This window comes from Hyla sarda, unplaced genomic scaffold (assembly GCF_029499605.1).
Source record: "Hyla sarda isolate aHylSar1 unplaced genomic scaffold, aHylSar1.hap1 scaffold_605, whole genome shotgun sequence".
NCBI lineage: Eukaryota > Metazoa > Chordata > Amphibia > Anura > Hylidae > Hyla > Hyla sarda.
In genome coordinates, this window is record NW_026610620.1 from 193,126 (window position 1) to 208,815 (window position 15,690).

The window sequence follows — 15,690 nt, forward strand, 5'->3', positions numbered from 1 at the left end:
CCCCCAGCCCAGAGTGTGCATGGAAAATTGTCTGGCAGCCTCCCTGACAGCAAGCAGTGATAGTGCCCATGAAGGGGACCTTGTTGGGCCCGCCCCTTTCACGGTTATCGCTTCTCGGCCTTTTGGCTAAGATCAAGTGTAGTATCTGTTCTTATCAGTTTAATATCTGATACGTCCCCTATCTGGGGACCATATATTAAATGGATTTTTGAGAACGGGGGCCGATTTCGAAGCTTGCTTCCGTCGCCCTATGCATTGACCCGATATGGCAGTATCTTCGGGTACAGTGCACCACCCCCTTACAGGGTTAAAAAGAAAGATTCCTACTTTCATTGCTACCTGCTTGCTGGCTAGCCAGCTAGCCAGCCCTGTGGGCCTTGCTGCTGCAGCCAAAAAACAAAAGGTGGTGCTGCTGCTGCTGCTGCTTCTGCTTGTGTCTGGCCGCTGTTGGAGCGTCCAGGCACAGGACTTCTGCTGCTGCTGACTAAATGGCCTCCTTAATTGGATCATTTGAGTAGCCAGCACACCTGTGCAGGTAGGGCATGACATGATAGGCAGCTGCCTTGATAGCGGGTGGGTGCTGAATGTTCCTAATTGACAAAATAAGATTAATGCTTATGAAGAAATATAAAATCTCATCCCTTCCCCAATATCGCGCCACACCCCTACCCCTTAATTCCCTGGTTGAACTTGATGGACATATGTCTTTTTTCGACCGTACTAACTATGTAACTATGTAACATAACATGGGGGGGGGGGGGGGTCTCCTGGCTGTTCACACAGGTGTGTCATTGCTGTACATTGACCATGCATTGCTTCTGTGGTATTGCAAAGGCAAAGACAAATGCTTCCAGCCATCCATTGCACTAATGGATTGGTCATCAGCTGGCTGTCTATGTCCCGCATCAATATAGACCAAAGTACAGAGGGTTAGGCTATGCTATTGTGCACCTACCTGATGCATCAGAAGGTGCGAGGCCCTTGCTAAATTCTGTGCACAGACTTTGAGATCTATACTTTAGACTGTATCTAAACCTGCTCCAACATGGACTGACATTCTGGCCTACTTTCAGCCGATGCGACTTGTCTGTCGCTGAACAGTCGCTTTTTATGTATTCAGCACCTATGTATAATGTTGTAAAAATGCTCTAGAAGCTAAAGTCGCAGAAATGTCACACATATTTGGCCTGCAACTTTCTGTGCGACAAATTCAGACAGGAAAAATCAGTATAAATCCTTAGAAAATTATCCCCCAGTGTCTCCATCTGCTGGCGGTATTGAATAAGCATTGCTGCACTGATGGGGTATGCATTAGACGAAAAAAAAGAAGAAAAAGAAGAATAATACGCCCAGAAAAGAGGCGAAAAGGAGAAAAACGTAAAAAAACGTGAAAAAAAAGTAAGAGGAAGAGAAGGGAAAAAAAGGTGGAAATGGGTTTAAAAGTGATTTCGGCGGAGAATATATATATATATATATATATATATATATATATATATATATATACGCGCACACACACACATATATATAAACGTATTCTCCGTTGAGATATTGCAGCCGCTGCTGTGTCCAGGCCCAGGAGCCTTAGCACTGTGCTGTGATGTCACTCAATACCACTGACATCACTAGGTGTAAACAACATCTCTCCTTTGCTGTGTATGTGACTATGGAGCTGTTTGGTGATGTCGTCTATTATGGCCTTCATAGAAGCAACAGGAGATTGTTGCATCCATCTAGAACCCTCAGAACTACAGTGCTATGATGTCACTCACTTCCACAGGCCTTGCAGAGTGTAAACAACAACAACCCAGCTTTGTTGTGTATGTAACCATAGGGATTTGTGATGTCACCTAGAACCTTCACAGCAGCGACAGCTTTATGAGGAGCATCAGCACTGCTCTGCCTGAGCAGAACCATCACCGCCATAGGTTGTCAAATAACCCGGATTTAACCCACACAGGTAAGTCCAATGGGGTGCAGGCATGTCCTCTATGCTTACAGCTTCCCGTGGGTGTTGGTTTGATACCGTTTGGGGACAGCCAAGGAGGCATCTGCAGGCAACAAAGGTAGGTGTGTGCTTGTGTGTGTGTTTCCTATGCAGATCCTAAGCCCAGTGTCACATGCAAGTAGGAGGAGTAAGAAGGGTTCCTGGCAAATCCGGGTTATGGATTGCATTTAAAAAGGCCCCGTGGGAGTGCAATGGGCCCCTGTCTTGCTGCTTAGCAATAATGGTATGGGTTTAGGTTCTGCTGTGTGTACTGGTGGTTGACTGCCCCCCAGCCCAGAGTGTGCATGGAAAATTGTCTGGCAGCCTCCCTGACAGCAAGCAGTGATAGTGCCCATGAAGGGGACCTTGTTGGGCCCGCCCCTTTCACGGTTATCGCTTCTCGGCCTTTTGGCTAAGATCAAGTGTAGTATCTGTTCTTATCAGTTTAATATCTGATACGTCCCCTATCTGGGGACCATATATTAAATGGATTTTTGAGAACGGGGGCCGATTTCGAAGCTTGCTTCCGTCGCCCTATGCATTGACCCGATATGGCAGTATCTTCGGGTACAGTGCACCACCCCCTTACAGGGTTAAAAAGAAAGATTCCTACTTTCATTGCTACCTGCTTGCTGGCTAGCCAGCTAGCCAGCCCTGTGGGCCTTGCTGCTGCAGCCAAAAAACAAAAGGTGGTGCTGCTGCTGCTGCTTCTGCTTGTGTCTGGCCGCTGTTGGAGCGTCCAGGCACAGGACTTCTGCTGCTGCTGACTAAATGGCCTCCTTAATTGGATCATTTGAGTAGCCAGCACACCTGTGCAGGTAGGGCATGACATGATAGGCAGCTGCCTTGATAGCGGGTGGGTGCTGAATGTTCCTAATTGACAAAATAAGATTAATGCTTATGAAGAAATATAAAATCTCATCCCTTCCCCAATATCGCGCCACACCCCTACCCCTTAATTCCCTGGTTGAACTTGATGGACATATGTCTTTTTTCGACCGTACTAACTATGTAACTATGTAACATAACATGGGGGGGGGGGGGGGGGGGTCTCCTGGCTGTTCACACAGGTGTGTCATTGCTGTACATTGACCATGCATTGCTTCTGTGGTATTGCAAAGGCAAAGACAAATGCTTCCAGCCATCCATTGCACTAATGGATTGGTCATCAGCTGGCTGTCTATGTCCCGCATCAATATAGACCAAAGTACAGAGGGTTAGGCTATGCTATTGTGCACCTACCTGATGCATCAGAAGGTGCGAGGCCCTTGCTAAATTCTGTGCACAGACTTTGAGATCTATACTTTAGACTGTATCTAAACCTGCTCCAACATGGACTGACATTCTGGCCTACTTTCAGCCGATGCGACTTGTCTGTCGCTGAACAGTCGCTTTTTATGTATTCAGCACCTATGTATAATGTTGTAAAAATGCTCTAGAAGCTAAAGTCGCAGAAATGTCACACATATTTGGCCTGCAACTTTCTGTGCGACAAATTCAGACAGGAAAAATCAGTATAAATCCTTAGAAAATTATCCCCCAGTGTCTCCATCTGCTGGCGGTATTGAATAAGCATTGCTGCACTGATGGGGTATGCATTAGACGAAAAAAAAGAAGAAAAAGAAGAATAATACGCCCAGAAAAGAGGCGAAAAGGAGAAAAACGTAAAAAAACGTGAAAAAAAAGTAAGAGGAAGAGAAGGGAAAAAAAGGTGGAAATGGGTTTAAAAGTGATTTCGGCGGAGAAATATATATATATATATATATATATATATATATATATATATATACGCGCACACACACACATATATATAAACGTATTCTCCGTTGAGATATTGCAGCCGCTGCTGTGTCCAGGCCCAGGAGTCTTAGCACTGTGCTGTGATGTCACTCAATACCACTGACATCACTAGGTGTAAACAACATCTCTCCTTTGCTGTGTATGTGACTATGGAGCTGTTTGGTGATGTCGTCTATTATGGCCTTCATAGAAGCAACAGGAGATTGTTGCATCCATCTAGAACCCTCAGAACTACAGTGCTATGATGTCACTCACTTCCACAGGCCTTGCAGAGTGTAAACAACAACAACCCAGCTTTGTTGTGTATGTAACCATAGGGATTTGTGATGTCACCTAGAACCTTCACAGCAGCGACAGCTTTATGAGGAGCATCAGCACTGCTCTGCCTGAGCAGAACCATCACCGCCATAGGTTGTCAAATAACCCGGATTTAACCCACACAGGTAAGTCCAATGGGGTGCAGGCATGTCCTCTATGCTTACAGCTTCCCGTGGGTGTTGGTTTGATACCGTTTGGGGACAGCCAAGGAGGCATCTGCAGGCAACAAAGGTAGGTGTGTGCTTGTGTGTGTGTTTCCTATGCAGATCCTAAGCCCAGTGTCACATGCAAGTAGGAGGAGTAAGAAGGGTTCCTGGCAAATCCGGGTTATGGATTGCATTTAAAAAGGCCCCGTGGGAGTGCAATGGGCCCCTGTCTTGCTGCTTAGCAATAATGGTATGGGTTTAGGTTCTGCTGTGTGTACTGGTGGTTGACTGCCCCCCAGCCCAGAGTGTGCATGGAAAATTGTCTGGCAGCCTCCCTGACAGCAAGCAGTGATAGTGCCCATGAAGGGGACCTTGTTGGGCCCGCCCCTTTCACGGTTATCGCTTCTCGGCCTTTTGGCTAAGATCAAGTGTAGTATCTGTTCTTATCAGTTTAATATCTGATACGTCCCCTATCTGGGGACCATATATTAAATGGATTTTTGAGAACGGGGGCCGATTTCGAAGCTTGCTTCCGTCGCCCTATGCATTGACCCGATATGGCAGTATCTTCGGGTACAGTGCACCACCCCCTTACAGGGTTAAAAAGAAAGATTCCTACTTTCATTGCTACCTGCTTGCTGGCTAGCCAGCTAGCCAGCCCTGTGGGCCTTGCTGCTGCAGCCAAAAAACAAAAGGTGGTGCTGCTGCTGCTGCTTCTGCTTGTGTCTGGCCGCTGTTGGAGCGTCCAGGCACAGGACTTCTGCTGCTGCTGACTAAATGGCCTCCTTAATTGGATCATTTGAGTAGCCAGCACACCTGTGCAGGTAGGGCATGACATGATAGGCAGCTGCCTTGATAGCGGGTGGGTGCTGAATGTTCCTAATTGACAAAATAAGATTAATGCTTATGAAGAAATATAAAATCTCATCCCTTCCCCAATATCGCGCCACACCCCTACCCCTTAATTCCCTGGTTGAACTTGATGGACATATGTCTTTTTTCGACCGTACTAACTATGTAACTATGTAACATAACATGGGGGGGGGGGGGGGTCTCCTGGCTGTTCACACAGGTGTGTCATTGCTGTACATTGACCATGCATTGCTTCTGTGGTATTGCAAAGGCAAAGACAAATGCTTCCAGCCATCCATTGCACTAATGGATTGGTCATCAGCTGGCTGTCTATGTCCCGCATCAATATAGACCAAAGTACAGAGGGTTAGGCTATGCTATTGTGCACCTACCTGATGCATCAGAAGGTGCGAGGCCCTTGCTAAATTCTGTGCACAGACTTTGAGATCTATACTTTAGACTGTATCTAAACCTGCTCCAACATGGACTGACATTCTGGCCTACTTTCAGCCGATGCGACTTGTCTGTCGCTGAACAGTCGCTTTTTATGTATTCAGCACCTATGTATAATGTTGTAAAAATGCTCTAGAAGCTAAAGTCGCAGAAATGTCACACATATTTGGCCTGCAACTTTCTGTGCGACAAATTCAGACAGGAAAAATCAGTATAAATCCTTAGAAAATTATCCCCCAGTGTCTCCATCTGCTGGCGGTATTGAATAAGCATTGCTGCACTGATGGGGTATGCATTAGACGAAAAAAAAGAAGAAAAAGAAGAATAATACGCCCAGAAAAGAGGCGAAAAGGAGAAAAACGTAAAAAAACGTGAAAAAAAAGTAAGAGGAAGAGAAGGGAAAAAAAGGTGGAAATGGGTTTAAAAGTGATTTCGGCGGAGAATATATATATATATATATATATATATATATATATATATATATATATATATATATACGCGCACACACACACATATATATAAACGTATTCTCCGTTGAGATATTGCAGCCGCTGCTGTGTCCAGGCCCAGGAGCCTTAGCACTGTGCTGTGATGTCACTCAATACCACTGACATCACTAGGTGTAAACAACATCTCTCCTTTGCTGTGTATGTGACTATGGAGCTGTTTGGTGATGTCGTCTATTATGGCCTTCATAGAAGCAACAGGAGATTGTTGCATCCATCTAGAACCCTCAGAACTACAGTGCTATGATGTCACTCACTTCCACAGGCCTTGCAGAGTGTAAACAACAACAACCCAGCTTTGTTGTGTATGTAACCATAGGGATTTGTGATGTCACCTAGAACCTTCACAGCAGCGACAGCTTTATGAGGAGCATCAGCACTGCTCTGCCTGAGCAGAACCATCACCGCCATAGGTTGTCAAATAACCCGGATTTAACCCACACAGGTAAGTCCAATGGGGTGCAGGCATGTCCTCTATGCTTACAGCTTCCCGTGGGTGTTGGTTTGATACCGTTTGGGGACAGCCAAGGAGGCATCTGCAGGCAACAAAGGTAGGTGTGTGCTTGTGTGTGTGTTTCCTATGCAGATCCTAAGCCCAGTGTCACATGCAAGTAGGAGGAGTAAGAAGGGTTCCTGGCAAATCCGGGTTATGGATTGCATTTAAAAAGGCCCCGTGGGAGTGCAATGGGCCCCTGTCTTGCTGCTTAGCAATAATGGTATGGGTTTAGGTTCTGCTGTGTGTACTGGTGGTTGACTGCCCCCCAGCCCAGAGTGTGCATGGAAAATTGTCTGGCAGCCTCCCTGACAGCAAGCAGTGATAGTGCCCATGAAGGGGACCTTGTTGGGCCCGCCCCTTTCACGGTTATCGCTTCTCGGCCTTTTGGCTAAGATCAAGTGTAGTATCTGTTCTTATCAGTTTAATATCTGATACGTCCCCTATCTGGGGACCATATATTAAATGGATTTTTGAGAACGGGGGCCGATTTCGAAGCTTGCTTCCGTCGCCCTATGCATTGACCCGATATGGCAGTATCTTCGGGTACAGTGCACCACCCCCTTACAGGGTTAAAAAGAAAGATTCCTACTTTCATTGCTACCTGCTTGCTGGCTAGCCAGCTAGCCAGCCCTGTGGGCCTTGCTGCTGCAGCCAAAAAACAAAAGGTGGTGCTGCTGCTGCTGCTTCTGCTTGTGTCTGGCCGCTGTTGGAGCGTCCAGGCACAGGACTTCTGCTGCTGCTGACTAAATGGCCTCCTTAATTGGATCATTTGAGTAGCCAGCACACCTGTGCAGGTAGGGCATGACATGATAGGCAGCTGCCTTGATAGCGGGTGGGTGCTGAATGTTCCTAATTGACAAAATAAGATTAATGCTTATGAAGAAATATAAAATCTCATCCCTTCCCCAATATCGCGCCACACCCCTACCCCTTAATTCCCTGGTTGAACTTGATGGACATATGTCTTTTTTCGACCGTACTAACTATGTAACTATGTAACATAACATGGGGGGGGGGGGGGGGGGGGGTCTCCTGGCTGTTCACACAGGTGTGTCATTGCTGTACATTGACCATGCATTGCTTCTGTGGTATTGCAAAGGCAAAGACAAATGCTTCCAGCCATCCATTGCACTAATGGATTGGTCATCAGCTGGCTGTCTATGTCCCGCATCAATATAGACCAAAGTACAGAGGGTTAGGCTATGCTATTGTGCACCTACCTGATGCATCAGAAGGTGCGAGGCCCTTGCTAAATTCTGTGCACAGACTTTGAGATCTATACTTTAGACTGTATCTAAACCTGCTCCAACATGGACTGACATTCTGGCCTACTTTCAGCCGATGCGACTTGTCTGTCGCTGAACAGTCGCTTTTTATGTATTCAGCACCTATGTATAATGTTGTAAAAATGCTCTAGAAGCTAAAGTCGCAGAAATGTCACACATATTTGGCCTGCAACTTTCTGTGCGACAAATTCAGACAGGAAAAATCAGTATAAATCCTTAGAAAATTATCCCCCAGTGTCTCCATCTGCTGGCGGTATTGAATAAGCATTGCTGCACTGATGGGGTATGCATTAGACGAAAAAAAAGAAGAAAAAGAAGAATAATACGCCCAGAAAAGAGGCGAAAAGGAGAAAAACGTAAAAAAACGTGAAAAAAAAGTAAGAGGAAGAGAAGGGAAAAAAAGGTGGAAATGGGTTTAAAAGTGATTTCGGCGGAGAATATATATATATATATATATATATATATATATATATATATATATATACGCGCACACACACACATATATATAAACGTATTCTCCGTTGAGATATTGCAGCCGCTGCTGTGTCCAGGCCCAGGAGCCTTAGCACTGTGCTGTGATGTCACTCAATACCACTGACATCACTAGGTGTAAACAACATCTCTCCTTTGCTGTGTATGTGACTATGGAGCTGTTTGGTGATGTCGTCTATTATGGCCTTCATAGAAGCAACAGGAGATTGTTGCATCCATCTAGAACCCTCAGAACTACAGTGCTATGATGTCACTCACTTCCACAGGCCTTGCAGAGTGTAAACAACAACAACCCAGCTTTGTTGTGTATGTAACCATAGGGATTTGTGATGTCACCTAGAACCTTCACAGCAGCGACAGCTTTATGAGGAGCATCAGCACTGCTCTGCCTGAGCAGAACCATCACCGCCATAGGTTGTCAAATAACCCGGATTTAACCCACACAGGTAAGTCCAATGGGGTGCAGGCATGTCCTCTATGCTTACAGCTTCCCGTGGGTGTTGGTTTGATACCGTTTGGGGACAGCCAAGGAGGCATCTGCAGGCAACAAAGGTAGGTGTGTGCTTGTGTGTGTGTTTCCTATGCAGATCCTAAGCCCAGTGTCACATGCAAGTAGGAGGAGTAAGAAGGGTTCCTGGCAAATCCGGGTTATGGATTGCATTTAAAAAGGCCCCGTGGGAGTGCAATGGGCCCCTGTCTTGCTGCTTAGCAATAATGGTATGGGTTTAGGTTCTGCTGTGTGTACTGGTGGTTGACTGCCCCCCAGCCCAGAGTGTGCATGGAAAATTGTCTGGCAGCCTCCCTGACAGCAAGCAGTGATAGTGCCCATGAAGGGGACCTTGTTGGGCCCGCCCCTTTCACGGTTATCGCTTCTCGGCCTTTTGGCTAAGATCAAGTGTAGTAATACAGGAGATCTGGTCAGAAGGTACTCGGGTACCCCTCTCCTCGGCCTTGTGGGATCGCCCAGGTTTATTGCCTGGGCTTCACCCACTTGTTGCTATTGGGGAGAGGGCTTAGTCCCAGGGTAACGGGTTGCGATCGCCTCTCAAAGCCTTTGGGTGGAGAGAGGTTTGAGCGAATTGGCTGGTTGGTTGGAGCGGAGAGAACCAGACCAAAACACGAATGAACCATGGATGAAGATCTAGATCCTGGTTCGGTACCGGCTTATGCCCGGATTAAACACACTGTGCGGGTCATTCTCACAGGTGATGCGGCGGATGCACGTGGCATGAGGTTCGTGATAGAGGACGTGCTCGACAAGATTCTTAATGTTCGTAAGCGAGAGATTTTGGCCATCCAGGATTACCCTAAGCGGAGGATCTACGACTGCACTTTCATAGGGGAAGGCGTATTCTTAGATGCAGTAATGAAAATTCCAAAGCAAGATGATCCGAGGCTTAAGGGTATCCAAATTGTCGAGCACGTCCTAGATGAAACCAAGTTGATTGTCGTGAAGATGTACTCCCCTTTTGTAAATCAGAGAGAGATCGATGGGTTCCTGGCAGCCTACTTTAAAAAGGTGGAGTTCAGAGGAAAAATCATGAACGACTGTGGTGTCTGGACCTCAAAATGGCGATATCAAGTCACGTGCAACAAAGACCCCACCCTCCCAGGGGGGATACTATTACCGCCTGCTCGTTTTAAATTAAACAATGTGTGTGGCGACCTCTTTTTTGCGGGAATGCCAAACTTCTGCAGAAGGTGCCAACGTTATGGGCACATAAAGGAAAATTGTGAAAGTTCCTGTAAGAAATGTGGAAGCATGCAACATGAAACAGAAAAATGTGATAAGGGTTTGAGATGTAATTTTTGCCGTCACTTTGGTCACATGTATGCTTTCTGTCCCCACAGACCAAAAAAAACCACAGAACAGCAAGGGCAACCCAAGAGAGACGTCCGGAGACCAGCCTGGGGAAAAGCCAGAGAGGAGGAGCACCCCCCACAAGAAGAGGTAAGCTGTGAGATGGAGACCACGGCCCCCCCAAAAGAACCCCAGGAGAAAGAGGCACAGGTGGAAAGGGGGACCCCAAATGAGAGGAGGCCGGGGAAGAGAAATGCGAGAGGGGATCGGGCAGATACCTCAGAGAAGGTGGAAGAGCGAGAGGTGCCCGATTCCACCCCGGAAGGTCCTCCTGCTCGGGGTCCCCCTGAGTGTGAAAACCCGGACGGAGTAGCAAAGGTGAAAAGACGAAGGGGCTCCAAAGGGCGTCCGGACTCGGAGGTGGTCCAGGAGGAGCAGATGGAAGTTCCTGTCGTGACGGGGGCTCCAAGTGAAGCTCCTCCACAGGTCCCAGTGGTGGATACCCCTCCTCCTCCCAGCCAGGAGGAGGTTTCAGGGGTGACCATCTCCGAGGTCCCGGAAACGGACCTAAGTACGCACCCGACCCCTATGGAGGGGCAAGAGGTGGACGCCGAAAAAGAGAATGGAGCCCAGAAGCTGTTCTTACCAATGTACTCCGTCTATACACCTGTGGTCTTGGAAGAGGGGGGCTGCTCGAGCGATGGTGGTTCCTCTCCGGCTTCCTCTATGTGTACGGTAGAGTCAGAGGTGGGGGGTAACGAGAGCTCCAGTGCGCAATCTGGTTTTTAGTTTTGTTATCTGAGCCTCCCTTTTTTTTACATCTCCAATGGCTGAGTTGTCCGGATTGTCTATGAATGTAAGAAGTATAAGTTCACGAGCGAAACGGGTTGCCCTTTTTAACTACTTGTCTATTTTTGCTGCTTCTGTGGTTTTCCTGCAGGAGTGCGGCATCCCGCATAGTTTAAATTATGAAAAGTATAAAAAAGATTGGGTACACGGTCCATCAGTCTGGTCTGGATCTAACGAATCCAGATCAGCAGGGGTCGCCATACTTTTTAAAGGAAATGCTTTTATTGATTTTATTCATGAGATTTTACCAGGCAGAATTTTATTGGTTAAAGCTTTTATTGATGGTATTAAATGGCAGTTTTTAAATTTTTATGGTTCACCCAATAAAAATGATAGAGCACGGATGTTAGAGATTTTACCCCTTTTTATCAATGATTCTGAACCTCTTATTTTAGCAGGTGATTTTAATTGTATTTTAAGGGGGGAGCACCGTTTTACCAATTCAGTAAGTAGAAACTATGATAAAACATCTTCTATGTTAAAAAATATGATTATTGATTTTAGACTTACTGATGTTTTTAAGAAATGCAATAGTATTTTACCAGAAAGAGACGGTGTGACCTGGAGCAACGCAAACTGCAGCTCCAGGATCGATTTTATCTTCTGTTCTTATCAAGTACTGCCTTTTAAGTGTGATGTTTTAACCAATGTTTTTTCTGATCACAAACTTTTATCTTTTAAGGTGAAGAGTGATTTTAGAAAAAAGACTGGGAGGAATGCCTGGAAGATGAATGTATCCCTTTTAGAAGATCCGCAGGTTTTATCCGATTTTATCAACTTCTACAAGGACTGCAGACGGGTAAGAGATCCTAACACTCCCATCAGTATATGGTGGGAGAAAATGAAAATAAAAATAAAAGAGTTTTTTATTAGAGTAGGGATCTCTAGAGCTAAAGAGAAGCGTGAGTTTTACTCCCTTCTAAATACCCGTCTGCAAACCCTGTACAAATTCAGAGACAATGGTATAGAGGTTTATAGAGAAATTACTGACTTAAAAAAAGAAATAAAACAGTGCCTGGAGCAGAAGGGAAAAGAGATAATTTTCAGATCCAAAATAAAGCACCTTGAAGAGAACGAGACCTGCTCCAGGTACTTTTTTAAGAAAGTAACGGATAAAAAGGTTTTCATTGATAATATACAAGGAGAAAAAGATGTACAGGGTATTTTAAAAAGGGTACATTCATTTTATGCGGATCTTTTTAATACAAAAAATATTGATATTGATTTTATGAATGACTCATTGAAGGAGATTACCAATGTTTTAGACCCTGTGTCCCAGTCTCTTTTACAGAGGGAGATCTCGGAACAGGAGGTTTTAGAGACGATCAGGAGTTTTAAATCCGGTAAGGTGCCTGGTCCTGACGGTATACCCATTGAGTTTTATGTCATTTTTTATGGTGTTTTAAAAGATGACCTTTTTTCCCTTTTTACAGAAGTATTTAAAACAAAAGCCCTCCCAGGTTCATGGAGGAAGGGTGATGTCTCCCTGCTGTTCAAAAAGGGAGACCGGTCAGATCTAAAGAACTGGAGACCAATCACCCTCCTCAACTGTGACTACAAAGTGATGGCAAAACTGTGCGCAAATAGATTAAAAAGTGTAATAGAGAAAATAATCCATTCAAATCAGGTCTGTGGGGTGCCTGGGAGGAGCATATGGGAAAATCTTAACCTTTTAAAAGATGTGATTAGTGACACAAAGTCTAGAAACGGAAAACTAGCCATTTTATCCTTAGACTTCGAGAAGGCTTTTGACAGAGTGTCACATTTTTATCTTTTTAAGGTTTTAGAGAAAATGGGTATACCTGAAGGCTTTTTATTGTCTCTTAAGGCCTTTTATAAAAACTGCACAAGCAAGATTTTAGTTAACGGTTTTAAGACACAGGATGTGATTTTAAATTCCGGAGTGAAGCAGGGGTGTCCTTTGTCCCCACTACTTTTCATATGTGCGCTTGAGCCTCTACTATGCACCTTGAGGAGAGATAAGCAAATAAGAGGGGTCCCCCTGCCGGGAGGAGGGGGACTAGAGGCTAAAGTAGTGGGGTACATGGACGATGTGGCAGTGCTCGGAAGGGACACCCCATCGCTTCAAAAAGCCCTAAAGCAAATTGAATTTTTTTGTTGTGCCTCCGGTTTTAAGGTAAATTTTAATAAAAGCAGTGTTTTAAATATAGGAGGACTGTTTTTAAGGGATTTACCCATTCCTGTGTCTGAGTCTGTGCAGATTTTAGGGGTCTCCTTCAGTGAGTCAAACAATGGTTTTAATAGCTGGGACTTGGTGGCTCAAAAAATAAACACAAAAATTTGTATGTGGAACATGAGAAAGCTAACGATGGAGGGGAAGGTTTTAGTTACAAAGATGGTGATTTTACCCATTTTATTGTATCTTGGCATGGTCTTTCCACCCCCCGAAATGATTTTAAATAAAATTATTAAAGCATGTTTTACCTTTTTATGGAGCTCCAAGAGTGAAAAATTGAGAAGAGAGATCGTCATGATGCCAAAAGGTATGGGTGGAAAGGACTTCCCCGACATCAGGGCGTTCCTTTTTACCAAGTTTTTTAGCATGTGTGTTAGCACACTTTTTAAGGATAGTTACTGGTCATATTTTATCCGTTTTAATACAGGTTTTTTTATGAGGAGGAATGGGTGGTTTAAAACTGTTTTAAGCTGTCCTTATGCTTTTAATCTTCCCCAACAATACAAGATTTTAGAGAAAATTTTCAACTTGTACAACTTTAACGGAAAAAGTATTAATGAAGTAACTAATAGCAAAAAAATGTTAAAATATATTAAAGAAAGTGGTTTTATTACCCCTGTGAATAATTTTAATGAAGAGAAATGCAGGAAAATATGGAAGATGGCAAATATGATTTATCTTTTTAATTCACAGAAAGATCTGGCCTGGAGCTGCATACACGAGTGTCTTCCATGCCGGGCATTCCAGCACCGAAGAAGGATGGCCAACACTGCAGTATGCCCGAGGGAGGGCTGCCAGGAACCCGAGACCGTGTACCACCTTTTCTGGACTTGTTTTTATGCAAAAAGGATATGGACTAAAATACTCCCTCTGGTGAAGAAGATAACAGAAATAAAGGACTTAAACTCTGCAGCTGTTTTTTATGGATGTCTGGAATGCCCAATACGGACTCAAGAGACAATGGCATGGAAGATCATAAACTGTGTTAAAGCAGCTCTATGGAATGCCAGAAACATTTTACTTTTTAAACATGAGATTTTATCTGTGAATGATGTTTTAGCTCTTTGTTTTAGTGATATGTACCAGTACTTTTTATTAGACAAGAAATATTATCCTTTATTAGCTAGAAAATGGTATTTTAATGAATGGAACGCCCTTTTGTAAAGCCACCAAGTGCCCATTTTAAGTGTATTATGATTGTATTTATGTGAACTTTTATTGTTATATGTGATTTTATTATCAAAATTTGTTTTTATTGAAAAAAAATTATATTTATAAATCGTAATGCACTTTGTAAAATGTTATGAATTCTAAATAAAAAGATACCCCTCAGGGGTAGCCAAGTTAAAAAAAAATCTGTTCTTATCAGTTTAATATCTGATACGTCCCCTATCTGGGGACCATATATTAAATGGATTTTTGAGAACGGGGGCCGATTTCGAAGCTTGCTTCCGTCGCCCTATGCATTGACCCGATATGGCAGTATCTTCGGGTACAGTGCACCACCCCCTTACAGGGTTAAAAAGAAAGATTCCTACTTTCATTGCTACCTGCTTGCTGGCTAGCCAGCTAGCCAGCCCTGTGGGCCTTGCTGCTGCAGCCAAAAAACAAAAGGTGGTGCTGCTGCTGCTGCTTCTGCTTGTGTCTGGCCGCTGTTGGAGCGTCCAGGCACAGGACTTCTGCTGCTGCTGACTAAATGGCCTCCTTAATTGGATCATTTGAGTAGCCAGCACACCTGTGCAGGTAGGGCATGACATGATAGGCAGCTGCCTTGATAGCGGGTGGGTGCTGAATGTTCCTAATTGACAAAATAAGATTAATGCTTATGAAGAAATATAAAATCTCATCCCTTCCCCAATATCGCGCCACACCCCTACCCCTTAATTCCCTGGTTGAACTTGATGGACATATGTCTTTTTTCGACCGTACTAACTATGTAACTATGTAACATAACATGGGGGGGGGAGGGGGGGGGGGTCTCCTGGCTGTTCACACAGGTGTGTCATTGCTGTACATTGACCATGCATTGCTTCTGTGGTATTGCAAAGGCAAAGACAAATGCTTCCAGCCATCCATTGCACTAATGGATTGGTCATCAGCTGGCTGTCTATGTCCCGCATCAATATAGACCAAAGTACAGAGGGTTAGGCTATGCTATTGTGCACCTACCTGATGCATCAGAAGGTGCGAGGCCCTTGCTAAATTCTGTGCACAGACTTTGAGATCTATACTTTAGACTGTATCTAAACCTGCTCCAACATGGACTGACATTCTGGCCTACTTTCAGCCGATGCGACTTGTCTGTCGCTGAACAGTCGCTTTTTATGTATTCAGCACCTATGTATAATGTTGTAAAAATGCTCTAGAAGCTAAAGTCGCAGAAATGTCACACATATTTGGCCTGCAACTTTCTGTGCGACAAATTCAGACAGGAAAAATCAGTATAAATCCTTAGAAAATTATCCCCCAGTGTCTCCATCTGCTGGCGGTATTGAATAAGCATTGCTGCA

General features: G+C 44.6%; 5 non-coding genes and 1 pseudogene across 5 annotated transcripts; all 6 read left to right on the top strand.

Annotated features, from left to right (window-relative positions):
- The first annotated feature begins 106 nt into the window (after positions 1 to 106).
- LOC130340922 (U2 spliceosomal RNA) lies at positions 107 to 297 on the top strand. Its single transcript, XR_008880951.1, has one exon. It is a non-coding gene; the product is annotated as a U2 spliceosomal RNA (small nuclear RNA).
- Positions 298 to 2,376: 2,079 nt separating this feature from the next.
- Positions 2,377 to 2,567, top strand: LOC130340923 (U2 spliceosomal RNA). The gene has a single exon (XR_008880952.1). It is a non-coding gene; the product is annotated as a U2 spliceosomal RNA (small nuclear RNA).
- A 2,079-nt stretch (positions 2,568 to 4,646) lies between these two features.
- LOC130340925 (U2 spliceosomal RNA) lies at positions 4,647 to 4,837 on the top strand. Its single transcript, XR_008880953.1, has one exon. It is a non-coding gene; the product is annotated as a U2 spliceosomal RNA (small nuclear RNA).
- A 2,086-nt stretch (positions 4,838 to 6,923) lies between these two features.
- LOC130340926 (U2 spliceosomal RNA) lies at positions 6,924 to 7,114 on the top strand. The gene has a single exon (XR_008880954.1). It is a non-coding gene; the product is annotated as a U2 spliceosomal RNA (small nuclear RNA).
- Positions 7,115 to 9,198: 2,084 nt separating this feature from the next.
- LOC130340947 (U2 spliceosomal RNA) lies at positions 9,199 to 9,331 on the top strand (annotated as a pseudogene).
- Positions 9,332 to 14,502: 5,171 nt separating this feature from the next.
- Positions 14,503 to 14,688, top strand: LOC130340941 (U2 spliceosomal RNA). Its single transcript, XR_008880968.1, has one exon. It is a non-coding gene; the product is annotated as a U2 spliceosomal RNA (small nuclear RNA).
- Positions 14,689 to 15,690: the final 1,002 nt, after the last annotated feature.